General features: G+C 52.8%; 1 pseudogene across 1 annotated transcript; it reads right to left on the bottom strand.

Annotated features, from left to right (window-relative positions):
* Positions 1–89: 89 nt before the first annotated feature.
* On the bottom strand, positions 90–6,621 carry LOC309958843 (L-amino-acid oxidase-like; annotated as a pseudogene). Its single transcript has 6 exons — positions 6,395–6,621; positions 6,030–6,144; positions 4,528–4,731; positions 4,036–4,104; positions 2,055–2,191; positions 90–918 (listed from the first exon to the last, which is right to left on the bottom strand). The product of its transcript is annotated as an L-amino-acid oxidase-like (transcript).
* Positions 6,622–8,724: the final 2,103 nt, after the last annotated feature.

Below are 8,724 nucleotides of genomic sequence, written 5' to 3' on the forward strand. Positions count from 1 at the left end.
CCAATTCCTGGTGTCGTAAAGTTGGCTATAGCTCCATTTTTTTTTTAATTGAAGTATCGTTGATTTACAGTATTGTGTTTCAGGTGTAGCTATAGCCCCATTTTGGAGTGGGGTTCTTTTGGGTCTCTGGGGTCCTTGGTCAAAGCCGTGCCCACAGCCTCTGGATGTTCTGTGCTGCCCTGAGCCCTGATTTGATTGCTGTGTCAATCCAGCTGGGGGGCAGGGTTGCATACTCCCCAGCAAAGTGGACCTGTCCTTCTGGCTTGCAGAGTTCCTGGGCATAGATCACATATTGGTGGGGAGTGAAGGAGGCAAAGCCACCAATGGAGTAGGGGTCCTGGCTCCAATGCTTGACCGTGGAATAGGGGCACAGGGCCCACACCTCCTCCTTGGGGAGATCATGGACTACTGCCAGGTCGTCCAGGACAATATCAATTGCCCGGGCACGTCCATGACAGCGAAGAAAGAGGAGTCATCGTCCAGGGTATAGGAGGCCAGGATGAACCCCTGTGCCGTTGGGGAAGATGTGGTTGGCATAGAAGATGAAGAGAAGGCTGGTCGGTGCTGGACTTTCCCCCTAAGATGCCTTTGTGCTCCCAGAAATGCTGCATGCAGGTCAGGATCACTTTGGTGGCACTGCTGTAGTGGACGGATCGCAGTGCGTCCTAGTTGCCATGGGAAAGAGGTGGCCTGAAACAGAGGAGTCAGGCAGCCTTGGCTGTGGTGGCTAAAATCAGGTAATCGGCGGTCAGACGTGCCCTGGTCTGCAGAGGGTCAGGCATTCGGTAGGTGATGTGGATGTGGTCTCCGTACGACTCAACCTCCTCTGCTGGCGAGTGGAGCTGGACTGTCCCGGGCAAGAGGGCAGCATGCGGGGCCTGGGGGAGCTGGTCAAAGCCCCCAGCGATTTCATCAAACCTGAGAGTGAGCAGGCAAGGGAGAGACAGGGAAGCAGGCTGATGGACAAGGCCAGGCAGAGGATGGGCCATTTGGACTGTACAGAGGCTGAGCCCTCTAATGGACCTGCTCTAGCCTGTGTGCTAGGGAGGTAAGCCATTGGCAAAAGGAGGGCTTGCTGGGTAGGGTGGCTCTTAGCTCCGGGGAACTAGAGATAGGTGCCATTTTGGGGCTGACAAATCAGAAAAATGCATTCCCTCTGGGCAGGTACAGCCCCTTGCCAGAGCCTCAGGCTTGAAACATGGATCATACCTGGCTCGCAGTCACACACACACCCCGCCCCCCTCCTCCTCAAGTGGTCACCCCACTCGGCCTGCCTTAAGACCCTCCTCTTCCTTCCATTTTCCCTTTAGGACAGTCCCTGGCCTGAATATAAGTGGATTTACCCTGAAAAAAATTCTGGGAGGAAGGGAGAAGATGCTATTGGGAAAAGAAGAAGACCGGATGCTCAAATAACTGAGCCAGTCCCCTCGGCCACTGAAGGCTTGCAGGGTCTGTTGCCCCCTCGCGAATATCTGTAGCCTTTTTTGGCAGGAATTGGGTCACAGAACCCTGAGGGAGAGTGAATTCCGGTCTATGTTATCTTTGTGGCCCCAGACCATCCTGACAGCCACCAGGGGTTTGGTGGTTGGGGTCTGGAGTTAGCACCCCTGATACATCTTCCTGGGATGAAAGACAGTGAGAGCCCTTGTAAGGACCTTTATCTCTGTAACCAGAGAGCAGGTGAGGCCCAGAGCAAAGTAGATCTGTAGCTTCCTGATGTGACTGCCTCCTAGCCAGAGGTTCTTAAAGTGGGGATCCTAGACAGAAAGACAGAAAGCAGCAGCAGACCTTGAAACATGTCAGAAATGCATGTTCTCTGGTCCTAGCCCAGATCTACTGAATCAGAGACTCAGAGTGGGGCTCAACCTTCTGTGTTTAACAAGACCCCTACTGATTCTGAGACTCATTGGAGTTTGGAAACCCCTGCTTTCCCCTCTTCCCCATTTCTTTTGGGATTTTCCACCAGATTTATCTGAACTTTCTTTCGACCACTGTCCTGGTTAGTAATTGGCTAACCCATGCCCATTTTCCCATTTCTCCACCCCATTTCCCACTGGGGCTTCTGGAAGAGGGAGACGATGGCATGCAGGGTCTCCAAGAAGGCCCTGTAGTAGCCAACATCTGCATTCGGCAGGTCCCCAGTCATCTGCACGGCCCCCCGGCTCAGGTTCCCCGCCTTAATCAGGTATCCCTGCAACCAGCCGACCACGTGCAAGGAGAGAAGGCAGGGGAGTCAGATCGTCTGGAAGCCAACATGAGAACCCTTGCTTTGCATCCAGGGACAGGCAGAAACAGAATTGGACAGAGTGGAAAGGCCAGACCATTCAGCCGGGCCCCTTGGGGCTGCCATGGGTCTACTTGTACTAGGCTCTGGCAGTCTCAAAATGCTCTCCTTTTTCCTAATAACAGGAAAACAGCTAACTTTCAGTGCTACTTCCCACATACACACCCTCTGATGAGCCCTTCACTTGTATGAGCCTCATAGAATCCTAAGAAGTAGCTTATCATCCCTGTTTTACAGGTGGGGGAACTGAGGCCCAGTCTTCCTGTCAACTGCAAGTGTGTTGGGCTGCTTACACTGATCTGGAGGAATCTAGGTACTGAGTAATTTTTCTCACCCTGCCCTTATCCCCCACCATCACACTGTGGTCCTGGCTAGCCCACCAGCAAGTGACCCTGAAGTTCTCCCTGTGGAAGTACCCATTGAGGATTGTGCCCTATGCTTCATCCCTGCTCCTTTCTCCCAAGCAAGGCCAGAGTTCACACAACAGAACTGGCCAGGAGGGCTTCACCTGTTAGGGTGACCAACTGTTCAGCTTGCCGAGGGCTGAGGGGTGTCCAGGGATGATCTGGTACCCTTGTCACCAGTGCAGCAGCCCTGGAGGCCGGGCACTCGGGGGGCAGTCCTGACAGGGACTGCCAGGATGACAGGGCATGGCTGGTCTCGCCTTAACCTGGGCAAAAACCTCTATCAAACATGCATGTTTAGGGCTTCCCTGGTGGCGCAGTGGTTGAGAGTCCGCCTGCCGATGCAGGGGACACGGGTTCGTGCCCCGGTCCGGGAAGATCCCGCATGCCACGGAGCGGCTAGGCCCGTGAGCCATGGCCGCTGAGCCTGCGCGTCCAGAGCCTGTGCTCCGCAACGAGAGAGTCCACAACAGTGAGAGGCCCGCGTACCGCAAAAACAAACAAACAAAAAACATGCATGTTTAAACCAGAGACAAGGCGGCAGGGCCCCACCATCCCAGGAAAAACAACATCACAAAGTTCCCGGAGACACGCTTCAAGATCTGCAGTGTAGACAACCAGAACCCAGAGAGGGTGGTAGGTTCCCTACCTCTGTGCATGGGATGTGTGGAAGGTGGGGGGTAGGGGTGGGCAACTGAGAATCTTCTCTAGCTTGTCTTATTCTCCAAGCCCTGTACCTCTCCTCCCTTTTTACTTCCCTCCCACCCCTGTTTCCCTTCCCCCCTTCCTTCCCCTCCCTCCCACCACCATTGTCCTCCAGGAGCTTACATTCTAGCAGGGGAAGCAGACCATAAACAAATTAAACAAGTAAAATATTCACTACAGTGTGATAAGCATTAGGGTGGAAAATATTGCAGAGAAAGGAAGATGGGAGGGTGCCAGATGGGAGGAACCTCAGTTCAAAGTGGACACTTGAGCCATGACCTGAAGAAGGTTGAGGGGCAAGCCATGTGATATCTGCAGGAAGAGCATTCCAGGCAGAGGGAACGGCCAGTGCCAAGGCCTTGAGGGTGTGCTTCGCTGAGTATGAAACAGCAAGATGTTGGAGTAGGTGGGTGAGGAAGGACCCCCTCTCCATCTTGGGCAGCCCCGAGCCACAGGCGGGACTATGCCCAGGGGCAGGGTCTGTGCACAGGCTCCCTCTGGCTGCCTGCTGGGGAGGGTGGGTCAAGGGTTAACATGTTTCTCCTGCTACAAGCTGGAAAGAGGGTGGGTGGTCCTGCCGTGGTTTCCATAGATTGTGACAGGGTGGGCTGTGGGCAGCGGGAAGTGGGTCCCAGGACTGACCTTGGTGGAGAAGGAGTCGTACTTCTCCAGCACCTGGCTGCAGCTACTGCTTTTCAGCTCCTCCACCACCTGGGCATGGAGGAAGGAGGGGCATTCAGTGAGAACCAAACCCCACCCCACACGGGCACTCACCTCAGCCTGGTCCAGCCCCCGATGTTCCCACTCCCTCACTCATGCTTCTACTTGTGTGTACGTCAAAGGTTGGTTTATATATGTTCTCTCCTGGGTTCAAGGACTTTGTCCCACAACTAGTCTGAATGTCCCGAAGGTGGACACTTAACTATTGGACAGATTACGGGGCTGTAAAGTTAGGGGCCAGAGCTCCCCCACCAACCTGGGAGTTACAGAGGTGGGAAGTCTACCTCCTTGTTGGTGTTGGACACATTTCTGTAGGCCTATGAGGCCACTGTGAATAGTACAGACAAAGCGGGAAACCTGGCGCCACCGTGGCAGAGTGAGGCTGGGCGGGGTCCGAGAGTTTGGTATGTTCACACTCCCCGGCAGTGATTCTAGGAAGAGCTGTTCTGCCGTCTTCCACTCCTCATTTGCCCTGACCTGATAGCCCAGCGGACGCGGGTAGGCCTGTACCTCCCCCACGCGCTGTGCACCCCGTTGACCAGCACCCAGCTCTGGTTGTTGGAGGTGCGGAACTTACTGAGCTTTAGCCCAAACTTCCTGATGAGCTCATGAGAGAGCCTGTGGTGCGAATCAGAGACAGCTCAGCAGGGACAAGGAAGCTGCCAGCCGTCCCTGCTCCAGGGGCTCTGCTCTTTGCTCCCCACAGATTTATTGGGGCTACTGGCCTCTATCCAAAGACAGAACTACAGACCCCCTTGTCACTACACTAATGGTGGCAGGGCCACGAAGGAACAGGGCCACCATTCTTGTGGCCACATCACACCAGGCTTGTCCTCCGTTCTGGCCACGATCTCTCTCATTTTGTCTGAGACCTCTGGCCTCAAGGTCCAGGAGGTTGCATGAAGAGCAGTGTCAGGGTCCTCTGGGCTTATCTTCCCTGGAGGCCATGTGCATCCTTCCCAAGCCTCCAGCAAGCATCCTCCACCACCCTGCATTCTCCATGGAGCAGGGCCCCCCTTCAGGATGACCCTCCATGAGGTCACCTGATGCTAGTTTCTGGTCCCAGGGTTCCCACCAGACACCACACCCTCCTCGATGGACACTCATTATTCCCATTGTTAGCAAACCTAGCAGGCCACTTTTGACTTTTCAACGTGCTCTCCCATCCTAATTATCTTTGGGGATCCTCCACATTGGCTTCTAAGCAGGCAGGGCAGGTGCCATTATGCACAGTATATACATTAAAACATTGAGGCTGTGAGTTGGGGCAGACCCAGGCCTGCTGACTTCCAGGAGAAGACGGCCACTCATTGCTCTTTGTCTTGGCCTTGGTGTTGACTGCTGTTCTAATTGTGTGTTCTAACTGTGTGTTTTGTGTCTACTTAGATTCTGTCTATTTGATACTCATGGATCACAGGGCCGAACCACATCTCTCCTGCACGTCAGCTTGCCTAGAGCTCTCCTTTCAGAGAGCAGACTGGCTGATCCAAGGCCATGTTCCCACCCACACACCAAGTAAATATCTCCCCTGCCCTAACTCACCCAGGGCCAGGTACCAGGCAACTAGAGACCACTCCTACAGCCCAGGGCCCACTGTAATTATTCAAACCAGCCAAACCTAAGCTGTTTACTCCGTCCCACGTTGCCTTTCCCTCAGAAACTCCAATAAAGGCCACGGTCTGTGCCTTCTCTTTGCTCCTGTCTTCTGCCTCCTGACCATCCCAATGTATCCCCAGGGCCCTGTGTGGTGTGGTTTGTCTCCTTCTCTCTGGAAATGTAAGTAATAAATTCTTACAGTGGCATTAACCTCTCCGTGGCTACTCATCACCTCCATAAACTAAAATCCCGAGAGTACAAATGAGACAACTGCCCACACCCCAGCCTTCCCTACCCACTCCCACTTTCCCCGACCGTACCTGTGGTTGGCGGGAATCCTCATGGCTCCCAGCTCCACATACCATTGTGCTCCAGGCATTCTGTGGGTCTCTATTCTGCCACCCACACATGCCCTGAGGCCTCCAGGACAGTCACCTAGAAAGACAGCACTTTCCTGACCTCAGTGAGGCTGGACACATCCCCTCCTAGCAGACCTAGCTCCCACATCCCTCCTGCCTCTTCCCCAGGTCTCCCTTTGTTATACAGTCAGACCACCCAGTTCTCCTAGCCCTTCTACCCCCACCTAGAGCCCTAGACCCAGTCCCCTGCCCCAGCTCTCTGAGGCTGTCCACTTCCCTCTCTCCCAGGTTCCCCATGCAGGACCCTCCCACACCCTGTCATGTACCTGGTGGCCAGCGTCCTGCAGGGTCTTGGCAGCGGTGAGCCCTGCCATGCCTGCCCAGTCACCACTATCTGTTTCCTTTCTGCTGTCTGCCCCAGCCTGTCTTGGGCCAGCCACAGCATCTCTTCATACTGGGGGTCCTCAAAGCACTTGACAAGCCAGCTGTTGAAGGCCTGGGTACCCAGGCTCAGCACAGACAGGAGGGTGAGAGCCAGCCAGCCTGTGCACATGGCTGTGTAGATGTCAAGCAAATGACTGAGGACCCAGAAGTCCTGCTGGTCTTCACACTTGCTTTGAGGAGTGGTTATATCGCTAGACCTGTGATGCAGCATCCCGGCACTCCCATTCCCTTCCTTCCCTACTAGAGGGTGTCTTAGTCACCAGGACTGCCAAGCTGCCCCCAGCGCCCCAGATGGTCAGCACTGCCACCTTGCCGCCCACTCTCAAGGAATGATGCAGGATGGAGCCTTGCCCAAGGTGCCTGCCCTTGGCCATCTGGACTTCCATCCATGAGACCAAGCCCTCAGTCCAATGAGGAACAGGTGAGGTGGACCTTTCCACCACATTGGGTGCCCCATTTCCCCCTTGGAGTTGATAAAATATTTGTTGCAGTGAAAAGACCTAACTCACTGGCTGTGGAAGGATAGGGTGAGGATAGAGAGTATAAAGGCATCATTTAATAATGTTAACAGTTTCTGAGATGTGCATGGCAGTGTACCAGCTTCCCAAGCCCCAGAGAGACATTGTGAGGTCGTTTCCCAGAGGTGGCCAAGGCTCACTGAAGTTAAAGACTTTGCCCAATTGTGAGCCTGCATTTCCACACCTGCCTTGGACAGGGTTCCATTTATTCTGGCTCATACGTTCCCTCTAGGAGCCTGTGAAAGGTGTGTGTTTTGTGACTGTCACTTTCTTATTGTTGTCCTTGTTGAAATTATTATCTGTGTTCTGGGCTGAATTGTACCTCTCCACCAAGTCATGTGTTGAAATCTTAACCCCTAGTACCTCAGAGTGTGACTGTATTTGGAGACAGGGCCTTTAATGAGGTGATTAAGTTAAAATGAGACTGTTAAGGTGGGCCCTATGCAGTGTGACTAGTGTCCTTGTAAGAAGAGGAAATTTTGACACACAGAGAGACACCAGGGATGTGGGCACAGAGCAAAGGCCATGTGAAGACACAGGGAGAAGGCAGTGATGTACAAGGCAAGGAGAGAGGCCTCAGGGGGAACCAACTCTGCTGACACCTTGATCTTGGACTTCCAGCCTCCAGAACTGTGAGAAATTTCTGTTGCTTCTGCCACCCAATCTGTAGTATTTTGTTGTTGCGGCCTGAGCAGACTGATACAGTTTGTAACCGAGTTTCCCTCTGTATCTTTCCCGAGGGTAGGGAGAAGTGAGGGTCTGGTTCTGGCTGTCAGGTCAGACTCACCACCATATACCTTTAAAATGTGCATTCATTTTTTTATATAAGGATCCACGCGAGCAATGTGTGAATGTATCCTTGATTCCAATCTCAGGATTTATGTTTAATTCGGGCCACCTTTCCCCCTTCATTTGTGATGGTATAGTGACATTACAGAAAAAGAAAACATAGAGGGACGAACCGTTTGTACCCCCACTGCCTCACTTTCCCACCCGGTTCCATTTATCACCATCAACAGTTTTCTGCGATTCCTTCTACTCCTGCACAGAGCAAGATGTGAGGCAGTTGCCCAATCTCCTATCTTCTCCATTTTGGACCAGAAATCAATCCCTTTTGCATGTAGCCTGGCTCATAGTGGGCACTTGACGTATTCGTGGAATGCAGGAGTGGACGGATGGTCAGATGGACAGAAAAATGGATGAAAAAATGGGTAGACACATAAATGAACAGATGGGTGGACAGAGGAAAGAAAGGATGCATGGACAAACCCTCTGGGGCTTCCGACAATGCCTCCCTCTACCCTCTGCATTTCATTACAGATTTCAAGCTTGGGGGCAGTGCTCAGCCCAGACTGTCTGTCCTTTAGTCTACCAGTCTAAAGGTTGACTCTATTTGCCCTGCCTCTCCCACTCTCTTGAGGGCCTCCTTTGCTTCTTCAGTCTCCCTCTGAGAACCCATGTGCCTGACTTTATAATTTCTTTTACTTATAATTACTTTCACTTTATAATTTCTTTTACTCACATACATTTCAGAATTCAGCATTCCTCCACCCTCAGCCATCCACCTTTTCTTCAAGGAACAAGAGTGGGGCTTATCCCTTCTCCCTTCCTTGAGGTGAGAAATGGAATCTGACCCATCCTGAAGTCGTGAGTTTTGTCTCTTTGTCTCCTTACCGCTTGTGATATTTATATTT

The sequence above is a fragment of the Leucopleurus acutus genome, assembly GCF_964270905.1.
Source record: "Leucopleurus acutus genome assembly, chromosome: 3".
Lineage (NCBI taxonomy): Eukaryota > Metazoa > Chordata > Mammalia > Artiodactyla > Delphinidae > Leucopleurus > Leucopleurus acutus.